Source organism: Triturus cristatus, chromosome 4_1, assembly GCF_964204655.1.
Source record: "Triturus cristatus chromosome 4_1, aTriCri1.1, whole genome shotgun sequence".
Lineage (NCBI taxonomy): Eukaryota > Metazoa > Chordata > Amphibia > Caudata > Salamandridae > Triturus > Triturus cristatus.
In genome coordinates, this window is record NC_140585.1 from 402,550,198 (window position 1) to 402,572,084 (window position 21,887).

Genomic DNA, 21,887 nt, shown 5'->3' on the forward strand with positions numbered 1-21,887 from the left:
TCAAGAAATGTTATGACACACTGAATACCTGAATATACACACCTAAAATAGACAGGCCTGACCCATGACCTGGAAGAAGAAAAATATGGACTGGAACAAAATGAGCTAAGGCCCCGTCTTGATCTGGAAAAAAACTATAAGAAATAATAACCTTCTGCAGTAAGTAAAGTGATAGGTATACATTGGGTTGGCTAAGCATGCGTGCATTATTAGATGTGCTCTTGTGCAGTATATTCTTAATTTCCTTTAGAAATTCAGTCCAAATACTGATAACCCACCCGTCAAGCTGTGGCGACATGTCTTGAACATTTTGTTCTAAAACACAGAACATGGCATTGTGGGATTGGCAGCCTAATTCGGCTCAATGTTGTTACCCACTCTATAATCTAACTAATAATTGCTTTCTATCTTGGTTTCCAAGATTTCAAGTAGACCACACTGAGCGCCTGTCTATAGATCCTATTTTTGGGAAACAGTTTCAGTTTTGTCAGCATTTCAGGCAATTTGTTAAAAAGCAATCCCGTGCCATGTGAAGAAAACTGTTTGAGGCATTTGATTGGTTCCATTATCTGTTATTTAGAGAATGTTATGCATGTTTGGTGTGAAACGTATAATAGATTAATTTAGCTGACCTGCATGAAGGTGAGTTTACCTATCCACAGCTTGTTCTTCATCTCCTAAAGGAAGCCTCTACTATCACCATCTCTTTTGACCTTTTGTAAATATTGGTTCTCTTTTGGAGACCTTAAAAAAGAGCTATAATGTACCATACCATTTCTAGGTCCCTTTCATGGTCCGTTATAATTTGGAACAGGTGTTTGGTTGCATAGAGAAAGGAATGCAGGCCTGCCCAGTATATTTTCATCACCTGTTGTGGATTGCCTTGTTTTTGGTGTTGTGTTCATGTGGTAATCCGTGATTCTTGTATGGAGGGTAAAGACTTGATGGTAGAATCATCGTATAGGTTTTCAACCAAATGGCAGTCATTCTTCTCCATTCCCTCAACATTTTGCTAGTTGCTGGTAAAATAACGTTGTTCTATATGGTTATATTTGCTTAAAATAAACCTTTTTAGTAGCAGTAAATGTTATGTCTTATGCCAGATCCTGAAGAGGACAATTGTTGAAAGCATTGGTCCGATCAATACGGTGCCAGAAGTTCGCTTTCTGCTCCGCCCCTAATTTCTATTGGTGCACGTCATTTTGCGTCATCTATTATGGTAAACAGGGTGTTATGATGGTCCCAGAGGCTTTTTTGTTCCTCCTGGTTACCACCCTGTCCACTTTTTTCCCCTCCCACCCGGACTGGATCATTTACTTGCGGCTTCACACACTCTTCTTTAAAAGGCCGTAAGCACTCTTTTATTTTCATTTTGAGCGTGGTCCGCTTTGGCTGCGCTTGTTTCTTTAAGCGAGGTCAGGTTTGGCTGGGCTTGTTTCTTTAAGGCCCCGCTTTCAGTGCAGGACACACTGATTTCAAATGGCCGCAGTACTCCGCTCACCCGACATCACTTGTCCAGTGCACCCGGCGCACCAGTATTGACACAGGCAGTCTCCCATTAATTTTTTGAACAGCGTGGTACGCCGCGCTTCATCTTTAACAATAGCCCTCGTCTTCCAAGCGTGTCTCTAAAAGCCAGGAATGCAGGCTCTAAATATGTCTCGCTTTAAGCCTGCACAGTAGCCGCCGCACCTTCATTTTCCCAAGACCACAAACAAGCCATTGTTATGAGGCTTTTAGAGATGTCACTGGATTGTTGACTTCACCACCTGGCTGGCCCTTTAACACTCTTCCGGGTCACAGCTAAATGGCATCATGCCTCAGCATGCATTGTAGCTTTCCTGTTGCGAGCTCTGCTGCTATCTGTCCCTGTTTACTTTGCTCCCTCCTGTTATCCGTGTTCACTTTGCTCCGGCCCCCTCCTTGCGGTAGTTTGTGTTGTCTTTCCAGACCCCCACCTCTCATTGTCCGTGTTCAATTTCTTCCCGCCCCCTCCCGTTGTGTGTGTTGTCTTTACTCCTGTACCTCTCTACCCATTGCGTTTTTTGTGTTGTCTATACTCCAGCCCCTCCCGTTGTCTTTACACCAGCCCCTCCCGTTGTCTGTGTTGTCTTTACTCCCTCTTCCTCCCGTTGTCTTTTTTGTGTTTACTCCCACCCCCTTCCATTGTCCGTATTGTCTTTACTCCCGCCCTCTCCTGTTCTCTGTGTTATTTTTACTCTTGTTTTCCTGGTGTAAAAATGCTTGTCCTCTCAACATACATCATTTGTAAAGCTCTTTAACACCCTGGGCATATACTGGAATTGCAAGCCGGCCTCGGCTGCAGGATCTCCTGAAGGTCAGTATCCTGGGAGTGGGTGAGCTCGGGTAGAATCTGGAGCCGGCCTTTGTCTGACTAGGGATCCTGACATAACCGATTGATTCTTTTTTTCACTGTGGGGGGTCGAACTCCTACGTCCAAAGAGAAGGAAGTCCACCTGACTCCCCATACGAAGCCTGGGACCGGGGTGCTCCCCTGGGGCGGCCTGCAGCTGGCTGGCATACTGGCTACAGAACTTGGGTGCAGCAGATGTTTCAATTAAAAAATGTCTTGAAATCAAGCTGTGCCTTGCGCCACCCTGCCACCCGGAAGCAAAACCAGTCCAGTCCTTGGAGCCTCCCACACTGTCAACTCGCTGCCCCAGCGCAATACCCAAACAAATACATTCATAGATATGCTATGCCAATACAGCTCCCACGCCAGCACTGGCTGCAGTCAGGTAATATGTTGGCAGTGTTTCTGTCCAGACCTAGGCTGGTCGCATGTTTGTATTGTTGCTCTTAACAGTATGTATGACCACAACATTCCTCCTTGTATTTTGATAATGTGTTTTTGGCTTTACCCCTCACCACACTGCAAACAGTTACACTCCGATAAGGTTTTCTTGGCAGTATGTTTCCAAACACGCAGGACTGATTTTATGAGGGTGGCCTCTCGGTACGGGGCTCATGTTTGCAGCATGAGTTTGGAGCTTTGGCTACTTCCGTATGGACATACTTTCATGGCCATACGTCTATCCATGCCTAGACCGCTTTCATATTTGTAACTTGGTGTGCATAGTGTCTATGTATTTAGCTGCTAGTTACTGATAGAACCGTCCCCTTACTTTTTTGCATATTTTGATCAAACTATGCTTGCCGTCAGCTTGCAGTCACCTAGATCTTTTGCTGTTGTTTTTCAATGGCCGTACTTATGCCATTATGTATATTTTTTTACAAAACAACACAAAAAGGTATCCTATGTCAGTCTACCACCTGCGCTTCTGCCTTTGAGTCTTTAGTGTTTCATAAAAAATAAAATACCTCCGGGACACCACCGTTTCCTTTTATATTGCATGTAGGAACACAGCGATGCCTAATAGGTAGAACGACAACACGCTACCCTTGGAGTAAGTGTGACGACAGGGACACATGTTCCCCGTGCTTTCCTATGAGACCGCTCCCTGAGACCAGCATTAAAAATGCAATAGGTCTTGCCTTTCATTAGGTTAAAGCCATTTGCTGTGCTATACGATACCATTAGCAAAGCAAATGGCTTGAACTTAATCAAAGGCAATACCTATTGCATTTTCAATGCTTGTTAATTTCTGTTTCCACATTTCGCCACCAGGTGTTGTTTCTCCTGCCTCTCGTTCGATAACCTTCTAGGGTACAGTGCAGAGCTGTTCTTGTGATGAAGTCTTGTTCTCTTCTGATTGTGAGAAAAGATGGAGATGGGTAGTTCACACCATGATGGTATCCATGCGCTCTTGCTTGCATCTCGTGAGCTGTTCCTGATTGGCGATTTTTCATGGCCAGAAAATGCACACCATTCTTCTCAGGTTACTGCTGTGGAAGTCTAACAGTTTGGGGATGTCACCTTTCATCATCCACCTACATTCAGATCCATACAAGAGTGTGGACAGAACGCAGTGCTGGTAAAGCCTCAGCTTGGTGCTGTACTGCGTAAATGCACCGCAGGAACCCCACAGACCTCAGGATAACAAATGGCAATCTGAATAAACATAAAGTATATAATAGTCATAAAGTGCAAGCCGGACGTCTTCGTAATGGTTTTACCAGGCCACCGAAACTGTTTGACAGGAGGTTACACTAACTAAAATTAATAAACATTCGAAAGCATTTGTAGATCACGTTCCTTATTATCCCTAAAGCAATTAATTAGCTCACAGGCAGTACTTCTTAAACACAATGCAGTATTTAATCCATTAAGTCAATACAATATCAATACTCTATTAAAACACACCACTGTGTACTCTTTTTTTTTTTTTTTTTTTTTTTTTCTTTCTTTTTCTTTTTTCTTCATACACAGTAACTCGTATTCTGTCTTAATTGCGACACCACTGAAGCTATGACCTGCTTCTCCAGTTCTGACCACCTCCGGCAGAGTCCCACTGTCCATCCACCAATGACTCGCACCCCAGGAATGGCGTACTGCAGAGCACGAGGCTTCTGCAAATGTGAAATTCAACTCTACTGCAGTAACACGTGCTAACTCTGCACATCACCCAGCTGGCTCAGAGCTATCAGGCACATTGTTAAAGTGCACACTGATAATTTGCCTGCTCCCTGATGACAAGAATAAACAAGCATCGGTAAATGCAGTAGGTTTCGCCTTTGTGATTGATGAAATGCAGCCAACAACGTTCTCCAAATAAAAATGTGAGAAACATGGTTTAGTATGGTTGGTATTTAGGGAGTGGACACTACGAGAAGATGAGTTTATAGGTGTTGGAGGAAAAAAAAATGATACAGCTTACAAATGGGCTTGAAATGTGTGCTGACACTAGGAGATTAAATTAAAGCGACTGACACATTAAAGAATGCAGCCGAAAAGCACACCGATCCTATGCAGTCCTAATGAAATATGTACACTGTCCATGAAGTTGTTAACTAATATAGAGTTAAGGCGTACAAACGGAGGGATATTAGGTGAGGGCAGAGAACAAGTAAACCCTCATATGCATGCGTCTTTAATATAACAAGCATGTTATGTTTGTTTGAATGTGCCTGCTCTGCAGATTCGCATGAGACCACAACAGTAGTGTGAGACGCTTTATCCAGTGTCTCTTATAGTAAACCCTGACCCTTCACTCTAGGGACTGCTTCTGCCCACAGTAATTATGATGCTGTCTTGAGAGTTCTGATGAATTTGACACAGATTCTCCTAGAGCGGGTAAGATGGAACTACTGGATTTCGACTAGATGAGCTTGAGTCCCAAAAATGACCTATGCTCTGCATGATCAGTGATCCATAACCATATTTGAAGGGCCTACAATTATATTCTGTTACAAACTGAACTTATAACTATTTTGTTTGTGGAAATATTTGTCACATACAATCTCCAATAAAATGCTAATTGTGAAAGAAAATAAATCTTGCCTTAAACGACTTAACCAGAAAGTTGTATTTGGGTCTGAATCCCACTCTGGTTAAAGTTATGACCATAAACGCCAAGGTTTTCTCGCCCTCCTCTGTGGCAATGGATGTTTACCAGATTGACAGTTGTGATATTGCATTAAATATTGTCTCTGGGTTTAGGGGGTCGCAGCGTCCCCCTAAACCCACTGTTTTGTTATACCCAGGAACCAAAACACAAATATTTCTCAGTTTGTGCTTTGTGTGGCCTCAAAGAAAGAGTCATCCTAACTGTGTAACTTAGCTGGTTGTTCTCAGTCCTAGAGGCTGTGAATGCTATATTATCCACGTGGCAACCATTTACAGAATTTTTGCTGAGTGATGATGCCAAAGGCAAGAAATATGGGGATCTTTGGTCACATATTGATAGTAAGGTGAAAAAAGTAAATTTTTCTACATTCTTAGATTTTTACAGGAAAACTTGACTGCTGTAGTAGACATAATAAAAAAAACTAGAGTCTGAAAACATCGTTGCCTACCAAGTGTTCAGCATAATCGGTGCAGATGTGAAACATCTCTTTTAGAGCAGGCTGGGCGGCACTTTTAGTGACTTTTAAACTGTAACATGTTCCATGTTAGAGTGCCTGCCACTTGGTAAGCAAAGAAATGTTGAGGAGCAATTCAGGAACTTATATTTTACACTTTAAGAGAAATGGCTTGCAATAATGCTTAGAAATGTCCATTCACCAACCATGGCATTTGAAGTCAAGGAAGCCTCACTGTGTTACTCTACAGAAGTTCTAGATCCCTTCCGTAAAGGGGAATTTTCACAGGAGTTTCAAAAGTGCTGCTTCATTTTTGACTGCTTCAAAAACTGAGGTCTTATGCGCCCAGTTCAGCGCATATGTTTCAGAACCAGTCCCGGAGAATCGCAATCTTCAGGTACACCAGTATTTGCCAGGAAAGCTATGTCAATGGCCAGAGTTAGCAAATTGTGCACTGGCTGTTTTGGCGTTGCCCGTCTCAAGTGCTCATATTGAGAGGGGCTTTTCACAGATCACAGTTTATGTGGGAAGGAAAGAGCGACCATGCATGATCAAAGACTCACTGAAGAAGTATTGTATGGTGTTCTACAATAAGTTTGATTTGTAAAAATGTATTTGGATCTCATATACACTGTACATACTGTCTATATACCATGCACAATTAGGGCGGGAAACAAGCAATAATAAAAGCGAAACGGTCCATAAACCCCAGAAAAACACTGTTTCTGTTGTATTTAATGGCGCAAAAATGTGTATCCACTAATAACCAACCACTGTTTTTTAAGGTATTAAAATCACTTGAAAACAATGACAAAAACACCAGAATTTTCCAAAAATAGAAACTGAAAACAGCGAAGCCTAATTATACATATAATTTTAGTAAAATCAAAAGGTCTTAAAACAATAAAACATTTTAATAGCATTCCAATGTCTTGCGTGTGCCCCTGAAAGTGTGAGCTTAAATAAACAAAAAGATCACAGCTGCCTTGAGGGCAAACACTTTTTTTTGTGGAAGCCCACAGCTTCTGCCTAATCAAAACATGTACTACTAGCTCCCAATATGTGAGAGGAGTTTGGCTGTCAAGCCAAACCATAAAAGGTAGGAAGGGTAGAAAAAGGGAAATGTGGTCAAGAAAAGTGGATAGAATGATGGAAAGAAAGAAAGGAAGAAGTCTGGGGGTAGAAAGCATAAAGAAATAAAGACAGAAAAAGGCAAAGCAAAAGATACAATTTAATAATGAACGAAAATTGAAAGGAAAGACACTGAGCGGAAAGAAAGAAGGAAACTGAAACAAGTCTTGGCAATGCTAAAAGTTCTTGCTTATTAATGAAAGTGCCTCTTCTGTCATTGATGGCCGTAGAGTGTATGTGTAATAACTTATTGAGTTCCTGTCACTCATATACATGCACCTGCTACACAACGGAAAGTAATCACAGAATACTCTGAAAGATCTGTCCTTTTATCCCTTCGGACCTTCATAAAATGGTAGTTACAACCTTAGTCCTAGCTAAGCTGGATTATGGGAACGCCCTTTTCATCGACATCCGGAAGATATCCCTCCTAAAACTCTAGATGTTGCAGTATGCTTCCGCTCTGCTAATTGCAGGAATTCCAAAGTATCAATCCGCATCACAACCCTTGATCAAGCTGTACTGGCTGCCAGTGGCAAGGAGGATGGGATTTAATGTGCTTTGTATTGCGTTTAAGGCACTGCACAATAATAGACCCCACTACCTTTTGTGACAAATTTGTCTGGTACACCCCTCCTACGACACTCGGATCTTCAGATGCAAAACTCTTAGTACTACCTAAGACCAAACAAGCTTCATGGGGTGGCATTAGTTTTGTCCTTAGGGCCGCAAATCTATGGAACTCCCTCCCCATGAATCTAAGGAAATGCCCAGACCTCCTATCATTTAAAAAATCCCTGAAGACTTGGCTTGCTGCCGAATTTCTGTCTTGCCTTTCCCTTCCCCCCCCTCCTCTTTTAGAATAACTGCAGCGCCAAGATGCCTTGGGGCATTCCAGGGCTATACAAAATTATAAATCAAATCAAACTTTTGATAGTGTCAGCTCTTAGTATCCTTAAGGGCACATTGTGCTCTCAGATGCCCATATTGCGACATACCAGAAGTATCGAACAATGTCTACTACTATTGTAGGCCGGCAGGAGAACATGGCATGCTCAGTAGTTCCATCAGAGTTGCCACGAGCTGGGTATCCGCTGTCCTCCGCCCTCTGGATTTTTGCCCACTTCGCAGTAAATGTAGGGGTAAGGTCTCATGTTGGAATAACGGGTACAAGAGCTTAGCTAACGGTTGCTCGATCTCATCCAGGAAATCCTCTCTGGCACAGTATTCCTTGATTTAGAGAAAAGCATCAGCCTTGATCTAACCTGTGAGTGCAATAGGGAATATTTATATTGCCAATAGGTTGCTTTTAAGTTAGATTTTGGGATCATGCCGGCTCACCGCGGGAGTACACCACAAGTTTACCTTCCCAATCTCTATCAGAGTGGCTTTAACACATCCAAGCCAGGGTATGTTGCAGGATCCCTCAAACCTAAGTATTTCTTCTAGACTCGACCGGTAAGAGTAGAGCTAGCACTTGATCCACCGTTCAACTTCCATCTCTTTGAATTCTGTCTAGTTCACTTCTGCTACAGGGAGCTTTCTGTATTTGTATCTATTTTGGCTGAGGACCCTGACTTGTATAAGAATGTAAATGTTCCTTTGTCGGAGGTCACATAGAGAATAGACTACATTGCATAGAGAACAGACTGTGATTCTCCTTTTTTGCTTGCTCATTCTCAAAGATTTTTTTGCTAGATGGTTCTTAGTACTTTGAGATTCAGTGACCGGATGCTGGAGAACTATTTGAAAAGGCAAAATTAAGTCACTAAAGCCCACATAGACCCCACTAGGTATATCTTTATGTGATCGGCAGAAGACCACTCTAGGAAAAGCAATAGAGCTACCACTATAATTTCTCTGCAGCTGGGGAAAAGATATAGACTAAATGAAAGCACTGAAGACCACTGTTCTTGACTATGCATGAGAGTCTTGCAACTTCTCACTGCTCCCGCCAGCCTTGTCTGCTCATACAGATGGAGCAACGTTTATTTGCGGGCATGCTTCCCTCCAGGCCTTACAAACAACATGATTATCTTAACCAGGATGGCGCAAACAATGAACCATATAGTCCACGGCATACCCTGGGAGAAGTCGGACTGGAGCTTGAGAGCTCAAAGCAACGCTTTGTTCATGGTAATAGCTAACGCTCTGACAAGGAGGCAATCTGTACCGCTCTGCTCTCAGCGCCATGCTCGCAGTGGGACACGCATACTAAAGCAGGCTGCTGCTTCAGTCCACCTCCCAGTGGTTTGCTCAGCTAGTGTGGATTATCTTTAAAAAAAAATAAAAAAAATTAAAAATGTGTCCTAACAAGATGTCCAGGGGATGAAGTTCCAGATACTTTGAGCACTTCTGGAGAAGGACTGCCTTGGTGTCTTTGCATTTTGGAATGATGAAATTTGAAGGAGGCTGGTGTCTTAAGAACCAAAGTTGTTGCTGGCCACCTGGCATGGGCAGTTTCTGGGCAAGGTAGTTTGGGCTTCCAGGTAGATTTCCCTTATTTTTAAAACAGACTACCTTTCAGATACTTCTTTCAGTGGAGAGCCAGTTCAGTGTTTTAGGTGTAGAGGGGTATGACTAAATATTTTGCGACATTGGGCGCCCTACCCGCTCTGTGCAATGCAAGGAAGCGGTATTGGAAGGGGACATCTTTGTCTAGAAGCAGAGTGCATATTCCACTATTTTTAGAATTCATTTTTCTGCTCTCCATATTCGCTTGTCCCTTTTATGTCTTGAAGGTCATAAGATAGTCAGCTGAATTTGCAGATCTCCAAAAACAGATGTAAACCTTCAGTGATTTTTAAGTCTCTGAAAATGTTATCTTCAATTTAATGATTAGTGTTGCTTTCAGCTACCTGGAGAATTTATTTCTGTTACCTCATCATATTGTGTTGTCATGACCTTCCGTGTATTATAATGTAATGACATTGGGCATTTGTCATAGTGATTTAACATATGTATCGCCTGTTCTGATTGCTGATGAATGTTCGACAACTTCAGACAACCTTGTTTCTAGTCTCCTGATGATGCTTTCATGTAGGTGTATGTATTTGCACTGTTTTTGTGATGTGACAGGTCAGTCTGTTGATACATACCTAGCTTATTTTGGGCACACCAATGAAACCCGATGTTTTTTTTAATCGGGTTGCTTGTTTGGTGAGGTTGTATAGTCTATTTGGCAGTGTAACCCTCTGGCGCGGGCCTCTTTTGTGTTCCATCATAGAATTGTTTGGCAGTATTTTAAATATTGCCTCTTTGAAATATTTCGCATAACTTTAACTCGAGAGGAATACTTGGTGATAAAAGGGGATGTTGTTTTTCAGTGTCTTTGCATTAATTTATTTTTTTAACTACGCTGTCACCTCGCAGTAAAATCCCTCCTCGTTTTAGCCACTTTCACTGGTAAGTGAAAAATTCCATCTGGTGCTTCACGTTTCTTCTCAAGAACGTTTCATTTAGTGGCAGGTGAAGACGCACTGTCCCCGTGGCCCGTTGTGTATACAAGTGGTTACATTCCAGAAAATGATGCAGACTCTACCTGGGCACACCTGATGTTGCAGATGAGGTCATCTCTGACCTCATATGTTCAGTTGTCCAGACAAGGGAGGGTGCAAACCGGCGTACTTCTAGTTTGTTTGAAGTAAATAGTGAACATACAACGATAGTGATGAGCCTGCATATTCGTTAATCGATTTTCTGAAGACACCTGTAGTGTTTGAACAAAGGAAGCTCTTAGTGGTAAATAAACAGATTAAAAAGAAATGGGGCAGAGCCTTTTAAACCCACTAGGGGTCTGATTTAGGTTTGGCTGACTTGTGAAGCATTACAGTGGTTTACAGATTAACTTTGTTCCTCGCAGGCATACTGTTGTTACCTGTATGTCCTATTGAACTTTAAATTAAATTGTCATTGTGTAACCATGGCAGAGTTTTACACAATGGGGAATATCATATATATATATATATATATATATATATATATATCCAAAAAACACAAGGTTGCCCTATTTTAAGAACGCCAACACAGTTGCGAGTTTCTTCCTCATTTATTGCGGCCACAGACACAGCATGCTGTCTTCCCCATGAACAGCGCCAAATGCATTTCGGGCTCCTGCCCTTTCTCAATGGCTAAACACAAAAGTCCCGGCAGCTGTGAAGACTTTATACCAGATTGTCCCGCCCCTCTAGGACTTTGTTATGTATTATGGGACTGGTAGTCCGTATATTTACCAAGTGGTTGCTTGATCGGGTTTTCATGCCACAAAATTCATTCCCCAAGTGAGTTTCCATGGAGAATCGGCACTTCAGTGTCTGAGAATATCACATACCGCAATGCTGGGCACTCGCAACTCCAACGGCACTCGAAAGTTCATGTGCCAGGTCCGCTCTGGATTTGCGGCGGGGCATTCTTGCGGCGAGACGCGCCGCTAATTAATCCAAAAAACACAAGGTTGCCCTATTTTAAGAACGCCAACACAGTTGCGAGTTTCTTCCTCATTTATTGCGGCCACAGACACAGCATGCTGTCTTCCCCATGAACAGCGCCAAATGCATTTCGGGCTCCTGCCCTTTCTCAATGGCTAAACACAAAAGTCCCGGCAGCTGTGAAGACTTTATACCAGATTGTCCCGCCCCTCTAGGACTTTGTTATGTATTATGGGACTGGTAGTCCGTATATTTACCAAGTGGTTGCTTGATCGGGTTTTCATGCCACAAAATTCATTCCCCAAGTGAGTTTCCATGGAGAATCGGCACTTCAGTGTCTGAGAATATCACATACCGCAATGCTGGGCACTCGCAACTCCAACGGCACTCGAAAGTTCATGTGCCAGGTCCGCTCTGGATCTGCGGCGGGGCATTCTTGCAGCGAGACGCGCCGCTAATTAATCCAAAAAACACAAGGTTGCCCTATTTTAAGAACGCCAACACAGTTGCTTGTGTTTTTTGGATTAATTAGCGGCGCGTCTCGCCGCAAGAATGCCCCGCCGCAGATCCAGAGCGGACCTGGCACATGAACTTTCGAGTGCCGTTGGAGTTGCGAGTGCCCAGCATTGCGGTATGTGATATTCTCAGACACTGAAGTGCCGATTCTCCATGGAAACTCACTTGGGGAATGAATTTTGTGGCATGAAAACCCGATTAAGCAACCACTTGGTAAATATACGGACTACCAGTCCCATAATACATAACGAAGTCCTAGAGGGGCGGGACAATCTGGTATAAAGTCTTCACAGCTGCCGGGACTTTTGTGTTTAGCCATTGAGAAAGGGCAGGAGCCCGAAATGCATTTGGCGCTGTTCATGGGGAAGACAGCATGCTGTGTCTGTGGCCGCAATAAATGAGGAAGAAACTCGCAACTGTGTTGGCGTTCTTAAAATAGGGCAACCTTGTGTTTTTTGGATATATATATATATATTCACTTAAAAAACCATAGGTTTCACACATGTTGTAGTTAGCTGGACATTTCACTCGTGAAAAACCATTGAAATTCCCCCGTTATAGTTGGTGCAGGCAACTATAACTCACGCGACCGCAATCCTCTGCTGATGACGTCAGATATTACATCACTGTATTTAGACACTTATTTACCCATGTCTTCTTCCATTAATTTTTAGCTATACATATATTACAAATATTTTTTTTCCAGAAAGACACATGTCATCAGTGATGTAATATCTGACGTCATCAGCAGAGGATTGCGGTCGCGTGAATTATAGTTGCCTGCACTAACTATAACGGGGGAATTTCAACGGTTTTTCACGAGTGAAATGTCCAGCTAACTATAACATGTGTGAAACCTATGGTTTTTTAAGTGAATTTGCAAGGTTTTTTAAATGCTAATTCCTAACTATAACGTGTGTGAAACCTATGGTTTTTTAAGTGAATTTGTACGTTTTTTTAAATGCTAGGTTATGTATTTTTTTTTTTAAGGTTTTTCACCGTGCGCGTACCATTCGCGCACGGTGCGCTTCGCGCACCGTGCGCGCGCTGTGGGCGCCGCGATTTTTCGCAAAAAAATTAAAGGAAATTTTGGCCCTTGGGGGTCCCAGACCCCTGACTAAGGCTAGGGGGTCAGGAACTGTCCACCCTGCCCCCTTTTCACGTTCGCCACCTTTGTTTTTCACCCCCTCAGACTGCGAGAGACAAAATGGCGGCCGACACTTCCTGGTTTCGACCGATTCGAATGTTTACTAAGATCTAACCACCAGTCAGAATCGCGCTCGCGCACGGCAGCGTGCGCGTACGGTAAGTTTTACCGTACGCGCACGGTGCGCGCTTATAGATATATATATGCTTTTAAAAGCTATTTTCTCAGGAAATACTGAACAGATTTACACCAGACCTGCAAAAGGCACATCCCTGACCTGAGGACTACCTCTCTGCCAAATTTCAAGTAATTCTGTTCAGCCGTTCGGGCTGTAGCTTGGACTAAAGGTCCTATGGAAAAATGCATGGGGAAAACGCGTTTTGGGACCCCCCTTTTTCTCAGCCCCCGCTTGACGAATCCCCCCAAGACTTTCAGGGAAGGAGCGGAGCGCCCCACCTATTTTGAAAAGTTCACGAGGATTCGTCAATCGGCGCCAAAGTTATTCCAAATAGAATGTTGCGGATTTCCTATGGAAACACGATCCTAACTATAACTATCTACTGGCGACCGCCAGTAGATAATATATATATTTATTTATATATATATACTCGTAATTTGTTTTTGAATGTCATTTTTCGAAAACTCTGAATTTTTATAACAAGACTTGTAATGACCTGACAGGGCCAGGTGGAAATGCAGACTACGTTATAGTGCTTCCGACAACACAGCAATGTATTACGTGCACATGCAATGGAGTAGTGTTTTTGTTCCTGCAGGTGACCCTGTTAATTAAAATGACCGGCTATGAGCGTCTACACTTCACGAGTCTTTTTGCAACTCGAAACTGTGGTAAAAGCTCTCCCGAATGGCATTGCTCACTCAAATACGAATAGAATTTTGATAATGCGATACATGGCTGTAGTACACACATCTGCAGCGCTTTATAAAGATACAATATGTGTAGGGGTTTGGGAACCTTCATAAAACTGAAGTATGTTAAATAATTGCAACCATGTGTAAAATTGTCGTGGTGTACGAGTATTTATTGTCAAATGGATTACAAACAGCCCAACACCTTGAAGAACCAGCGCCACATTAATTGATTTCATGTCATGTCTGTTTTCTTTTCTACTTGTCTGGCTCGTCAATTGCCTATCTGTATGTATTGCTTTCCTCTATTGTGATATTTTTCACACTTAACTGAATGTTTACATGTACATTGTGCGATTATGAGACCAAAAAAACATTTATATTGGTAATCGCACCTATTTCCATATATAATGTCTGGCTACAGCAATGACATACTGGTCTGTCATTGGCAATAGGTGTTCTATCCATCGATTGATGAATTTTGAGCCATCTTTTTAATAATTGTACTTATAATAAAGAGATTTGCATAATTGTTTAGTACCTTGAGTTGGCTATTATCATTGTTCCAATTGAGGTCTGCTACAATCCTCACATAGTGACCTACATGTTGCCTAGTGATTTTGTATTGCTAATTGCTTAGTGGTCTAGTGAATTTTTTATGAGTTTTGGTAAAGACGTACGCGGTTGATGTTAAAGTGCAATCCAGTTTAATTATCTTAATGTACTATCCACTGGGGTCTATAAAAAATAATGTGGAGTTGCCGCTAATTAACCACAGTTTAGGCAGATTCCAAAACTTGGTAGCAGTGCGCATGGGGATCTAAATATGTTATCCTTGCTTGTGAATCCTGTCTGAACGTATAGCTGCGGTAGAAAGGTCGTGACCTTCACATTCCGGTGTGAAGCAACAGTGAACTTCAGACATGTTATTTAAAGCCACGTGCAGCATTTCTGATGGGGATGCCTTTAGAGCAAATGAATAAATATAAAAGCACAGGTTTGTAGACCAGTATATTATTGTATTTATTCTTTAAAAATGAGTCGATTTTTATTTGGGCCATCAGACTTTTTTGCTCATATTAGTTCATAGTCCTGTAAAGCTGGGGTGCGGCTCCTTGATACCCTGAGTTTAAGGTGGGCCCCCAGGTTCCATCCACGCGGACTCGTGGATATCGAGCATTCACCTTGAAATTCAGTTCACCTTGTCTGCAAAAGTCGCTCCGGCAGAGGATTGCCTCACTGTGAGCTGTATGAAAGTTTTCATTCATTAATCACTGGCTTCTTGTTTGACTGCCCTTTTCTGAGGTAATATACTCGTTAAATATTCCCTGCGAGTTGTCTTTCTGAATGCCTGCCTGCAGGAAGCCTGGAGGCCAGGCACAAGCGTGTTCTTTCATGAAGTCATGTGCTCGGTTTAAGGGATTCTTGGCACTTCCTGATTCCTCTCGGCCACGCCGGTTCTCTTTTCTGGAAACGTGTTCTATTTTTGTGGTTCGCTGAAGTGTTCCGCGGTGGCGGAGTTCCTGCAGCGCCCTCCGCACTGCTGCAGTCCAGCACGCGAACCCCCGAGCCTGCGCGTGGGGAGGGGCGTGGAGCGGAGCCCTGTAGTGTGCCTGCTGCAGAGTGCAGGCAGGGGGTGACCTTACAGAAAGCCGCAAGGATTTCAGCGCGGAGCAGGAAATGATGAAATGGGCCCGGCAAGCACCGAGCTGCTGAAACTGGAGGCCACGCATTCTTACTCTTCACCAGCTGTGCGAGGGGAATAGGTAAACCATTGTTTTCGGTCACCCGTAGATCGCGCCTGCTGGCCCTGGGGCTGTTGACCGTGCGCTTAGAATGCAGGCTTGAACGCAAAATACAGCGCGTCTTTCAATGTCCTAATCGGTGTTAATGTATAAATGACTGCTTAGAAAGAAATGTTATCACCTGCACTTCTTCCTTGATTTCTTTCTCTGTAAATATATTATATTGCCAATTGATAGGGAAAAACAATAAGTGCAACGTATTCAACTTTTTCTTGTGGAATGGTTTGTTTTGTACTCCGAATTGCTGCTGAAGAGATGGGAAATTTCCTTACAACTGTGAAATCTTTTCCTTTTCTACATTTTTACGGTTTGTGATTTTGCAAGTTTTTAGTTACTCGGACAGCATGCGTGCAGGTCGCTAATGGCTGCGTATTGAATGGTAGCCCAGGTGCTGCTCTTAGATGTCAGCCTCTTTACCTCTGTGTATGTTGTTGGACGTGGCCGTACAGTAGTACCCAGTAGGCTGTGGATGGTAATATATTTTAGGTTTAGGAAAGCAAGCGTCCATATAAGTTAAGGATGCAAAGCCCTTCTGTGCGCCTTGCCTCATTTATATGGGTGACACAAATCTCGTGCTGTTTGTGAAAGCCGCTCCACCTGCCTGATCCTCCTCTGCTGAGGGTTGATTGTGCACATGAGGGGGTCATAGTTTAGCTCTTCTGCACTCTTCACTTTGAAGTTTGTGGTTTTACACTGTGTTGACTCTCGGCACATCTACTGGTAGTCATGCTGCATTGCTGTTTAAATCAATAAGACCGATGTAAAAAGTGTTTTGAAAGTCATATCGGAAGGATCAGTGGAACTTCATGATTGGAAATTGCTCACTTGAAGGGTTAAAATTCAACATCATGGCAGGTTTTTCTCCATTGTAAGTTTAGGATCAGGTGTGGGTACGTGGGTGTTCCCATGGAGGAACACGGTCACCATTGGAAATGTTGGGAACACCCCCAAAATCATAACATTGTGGTTATGCAGTAACATTTTACATATTGTTACATCGTTTGCATGCATACACAACTACACCAAAATTAGGTTTGAGTAATGTGTAAATGTGTTGTAAACACTTCTCCTCTCTCATTTGCAAGGGTTGTGGGAACGGGTTTTTTCCGAAAAGGAAATTTTGCTCGTGGATAATGTTTTCTTTAAAAAGTGGAAGTTTCCCATTGAAATACACCAGTTTGGTTTCATGATCAATGTGGATGAAAGAGCTGCTGCTACCCTCGAAGATGACCAGCACACAGATACCCGGCTGTAGTCCTGCGAATGTTACACATCTCCCAGAGCTCATTCCGGTGTGATCCGATATCTGCTGACCATTTATTATTCATTTAATTTTGAGCGCTGAGTAATGAAGTAAACGTAGAAGGCGTTGCCTTGCCAGCAGCTGCTGTCTCTGTATTTTAATCCCTACTATCTGCCACTGGTTATAGGATCACTTGTTTTTGCCTACTGAAATGTATTTTGCTTGCTGTGGCTTAGTGCCCCCAGTGGATGCCAGAAGAGTCCTGGGAAGGCTATGCTTGTTTAACATAAGTTGGTATTTGGCCTGCCTATGCATCTATGGTTGTCGACTGCTCTAATTTATGTGCTACATGCAGAGGATGAATGCCGTTTACAGAGCTTGGAAGTGTGTATTGTGCCCTCTAGGTATATGAGAGCACGAAGAGGATAGAGATTAATCAATAAGTTAGACTAGCTAAAGCAAAGATCTTGGTGTGGACATGCACTTGTGTACATGCGACCAGTTGATTTTTCTTGATTCATTTGCATGTTTGTATTTGTAATTTTTTTTTTGTATTCTGCTGAAATATATTGGCAGGAAATGAGGTCAGCCAAAAAATCGGTTTGGAGGTAACTTTTGTGTGAGTAAAATTGCACATTGAATTTATAGCTGTCAAATGACCCTTAATCAATAATTTGGCCTGCTTTTCAGCTAATACTAAGCATACTTAGAGTTGTATCACATTTTACAAACTTGGAAATCGGTTCTCCTAAGTCCAAGGCAGCAAACCTGGGAAATTACACAACTCATTCACCTTCTGAAATTCATAAAAACATGGCTGTTAAAGTTTAAGCCCCTGAGTGGCCCCTATTTCTCAACTTGACAACCCCAGTTTGGCTCCTCAACCACAGTAACCTAGTGCACTGTAAGCCACTCCAAAAAATTATAGCCTGATGCAAGTAAGCATTACAGGCTTATCTCCCCAGAGTCGACGCAGCTTATCTCTGTGCTCCACACCAAGAGCTCTGACCGAAACTGACTTAGCACAGACGTCATGTTGTGATTCATCAACCAGGTACGTATTAAATACTGTGTGAAGTGCTCTTTATCCCTTCTTTCATTCCTCTGTAACATCGGGCTTGCATACCAACAGCGGCAAGTTCACCATGTCACAACAAGGCCACACGTCTGGGTCGCGCATCCCGCCTCATTCCACACAGGACATACCAGTCATCCCTCCGCCCCCCTCGAGCCAAAGGTACAGACCCACCTGTATTCACTCTTGACAGTTTGGGTGCTCCAATGCCACGCTTGTGGCAGTGGCGCACTATAAAAAGGCTAGATGACAAAACATAGCATGTATATGGGTCTGAAAGTCCGAGCATGCCCAGAGGAGTTACCAGGAATAACAGGATTGGCTGTAAACTATCCTCCATGCATGGTCAGTTGAGTACTACAGATGGGGTGTAGTCGTATTGGCCATTATTGTGTCAAGAAGCTGAATAAGCTTTGGGTTAGAGCAAGTTTGTGTCCCCTCCTGAGATGCATGCTTGCTGGTTACCCTAGGATTTAAAGTCAGAGATGCTGTGGCATGGGAGCTATCACAACAAGCTGTTGCAAGGCTAAAGCAGAGTTAGACAAAAGACTAACATTTTCAAAATTCGGACCCACTGTTGTTGCAGAGGGCTACACAGGCCTTCTTGGTGAATGCTTTGCTTTTGATGAAGGTCAGTCCACATTTTAAAACAAATTTAAACCTTAAAACGTCATTTACTGTGTTTTTGATAGCTGGGGCTCGCAATATGAAGTAAATTTCAATACATTTGAACGATCGTTGAAATATTTCTTGAATTCAGTTCTTGAACATTTTGGTTGCTTTACTTGGTCTCACTGTATTTTACTAGGGTATTGAATTGGTTTTGGCCTGTGTGCAATCGGAGTCGCAGCTTGAATTGCCTGCTGAACCCCTGGTTTTTACCCTACATTGAACAGCTATGCAAAGTAGGAGCAGCACAGCTCCTCAGAAGTTGTCCCTGAATCCTTCGGATACAGGCACAGTTAGTTCTTTACTTCAGCAATTGCTGCTGTAATTCTATATTAGGCCAGTACATTACCAGCTCCTCTAGTGCTGTGATTAATCCGTATTCATGTTCACCAATCCTCAAAATCCTTCTTTTCTTCCTATTTCCCTCCCCAAAAAGAACCAACGTTTTTCCGGAATTCAGATATTTGGTTTTTGACGAATAATTCTGCAGATATTTTTTCATGTTGTCAAGTTTCAGCATTTTAAAGTGCCATCTACTGTTACTATGTCACGATGCTGCATTGTTAATTTGTATGTCCTTTTCATGCAGTTCTGGGTGTTCCATCAGTGAGTTAAATATGGTTATTTGGTTGTGTTTGGTTTAGTAGTGATTTGTTCAAGGTCTAGTTTAATTTTTATTAATTTGTTTAATTGTGTATAAATTCATGATGGTTAACGTGAAAATAGAATGAGTTGAATGCGTATTTGAAGAACCTGCCTATTTGTTCCTTGAGTTGGGTTGCCCATTTCCTGACCTGTGTAGATGGTTTCCTTACTATAAGCCGCTAGACTGGTGGATAGCTAGGAAGTGATACATGTGCATGTCAAAAAGTGCTAAATTAAACTGTGTGAATGGCTGTAAGATGTTTGTTGGTGTGGTGAGGGGGAATTGGTGTTCGGTTTGCCGCTCTTTGTCAACTCTTTGGTATTGTTCCCGAGTCATACACAAGATGGTTTCAGAGTTCTGCCTAACAGACTTTGTTTGGGCCTGTTATTGGGTGCGATTGTGAACGTGTTGCAAAGTGGATCTGCTGAAATATTTTAGAAGGTCTAGGTCCATGAACTAAATAGAGTTCTGAATGTGACTGGATGGCTAGGGCAGCCATAGATCTTTTTTTCAGTTTGAGTTCTTTGAAGGTAAGCTACATCACTACTCGAAGCCTGTCCCGTACATGCCAACACTACTGTACACATCAGATTCACCCCCCCGGATCATTAAAGGCAGGTTTAAACCTTCAGCGGATTTATAATTCTCCCCTTAAGGAGCTGGTCAGATTGGGTGGTAGTAGTCTAGCTTTGTCTACTCCTTCCATTGGTTCATCAGAAGCTGTTATGAAGGGCCTTGAGACACTTCAACAAACCAAGTGAAGAAAGGGAGGAGGTATGTTATCAGAATGTGTGTTCTTCTGGGAGTAATCTTTTGACCGTAGATTTAAATGTGTAATCCTAGATGAATGCAAAAAGAACAATTTTGATGGACAGAATGTTGAGCAATGTCAAACATTCACCCCAGTGCAGCGATCTGGGTCTAAATCCATAGTTTTTTTGGCTCCCATGCCATTCCAGTTTAAACCCAACCACATGCACATCAGTCTTGACCTTGCTCCTGATGGGAACAGTACAACCCGAACTGCCAGGACTGGGCCTTCCTGGATCGTAAACGAGCATTCCGGGACCCGTTTTGGGGTTTCACCTCATAAGTCAGACTAGCATGACTCCAGTGGCACGGAGAGCACGGAACCCACGTCTGGGCATACACGTCCCACTCAGGGTGACAAATGCAAAAAGAACAATTTATTGACAGAATGTTGAACACTGTCAAACATTCACCCCAGTGCAGAGGTCTGGGCCTAAATTAATCATTTTTTTGCTCCCCATTCCATTCCAGTTTAAACCCAACCATATGCAAATCAGTCTTGACCCTCCTCCCTTGACTGTGGGTGTGTGGTTGAAATGTTTCAGCACTCCGTCCATCGTCTTGTTGTGTTTGCTTTGTTCGCCCGAAGTGGCCAAGGGAATGCCCAGATGTGGTTCCTGTGCTCACTGCGCCCCTGGATTCAAGCTAGCCTGGCTGATGAGGGGTGATATTCTCCAAAACTGGTCCTAGGATGCTTGATTCCGATCCAGGGAAGACCTGGCCTGGTAGTTCGGTTGGACTGTTCCCATGAGGAGCAGGGTCAAGACTGATTTGTATATGGCTGGATCCAAACTGGGGTGGCATAGTGAGCAAGATACTGATGGATTACACTCCGATCTCTTGACTGGGGGTGAGTGGTTGAAAAGTTACAGCACCCCGTCCATCAACTTGTTGTGTTTGCTAGTCCAGAATAAACCAGAGTTCTGAACTGGTAGATATCTCAGGAGGAGTGTTAGAGAAATAAAGAGGAAGACATTTTGTCTGATATGTCAAGTTATGATGTTTTAACATGGGTATTATGTTGAGAAAACGGTTTTCTGTCTTTTCATCGAGTTTTTTCTTCTTTTAATTGCTCTGATAGATTTGTTCTTAAATTGACTTGCTTCAATGTCAGTAAAGTTTGGTTGCGGGCCTCTGTTGCTGTGATGCAGAGGTTTTTTGGAGGAGAGTTCAAAACAATTTAAATACAATACGATGAATAACGATGCACAAGAATGTTTTCTATTCATTTTTATAAAACTGTTTACATTTTAGTTGTGCAAGTACAGTTATAACAAGCTTTTGCAATGCAATAGGTCTCGCATTTGCGAGAGTTTAAGCTATTGCCATTGTAAATGACAATGCCTTTTATTTATGTTTTCAAAACCAACACATAGATAAAAGGTTTGTCATTTACAATGCCAATCGCTCACATTTTCAAAACAAACACATAGATAAAAGGTTTGTCATTTACAATGCCTATAGCTCAAACTTTTGCCAATGCGAGACCAATTGCATTGCAAATCGTTGTTTCCTTTCCAACTCTTCTTTCTTTTTGTATAAAATAAGAAAACAATATTTTTATTACATAAGTGTATCTCTTAAAATTGCAATACTCTTTGTATG

General features: G+C 42.6%; 1 protein-coding gene across 10 annotated transcripts in view; it reads left to right on the top strand.

Annotated features, from left to right (window-relative positions):
* The window catches only part of PACSIN2 (protein kinase C and casein kinase substrate in neurons 2), a 595,050-nt gene that overhangs the window by 178,555 nt on the left and 394,608 nt on the right, over positions 1-21,887 (top strand). For 2 of the 10 annotated variants that reach the window (XM_085652483.1, XM_085652490.1), the window contains exon 1: positions 15,462-15,800. The exons of the other annotated variants lie outside the window; for them this stretch is intronic. The gene's annotated coding sequence lies outside the window, so the exon portion shown is untranslated. Of the gene's footprint in view, positions 1-15,461; positions 15,801-21,887 lie in introns of those variants that run through there. 10 annotated transcript variants of the gene reach the window in all.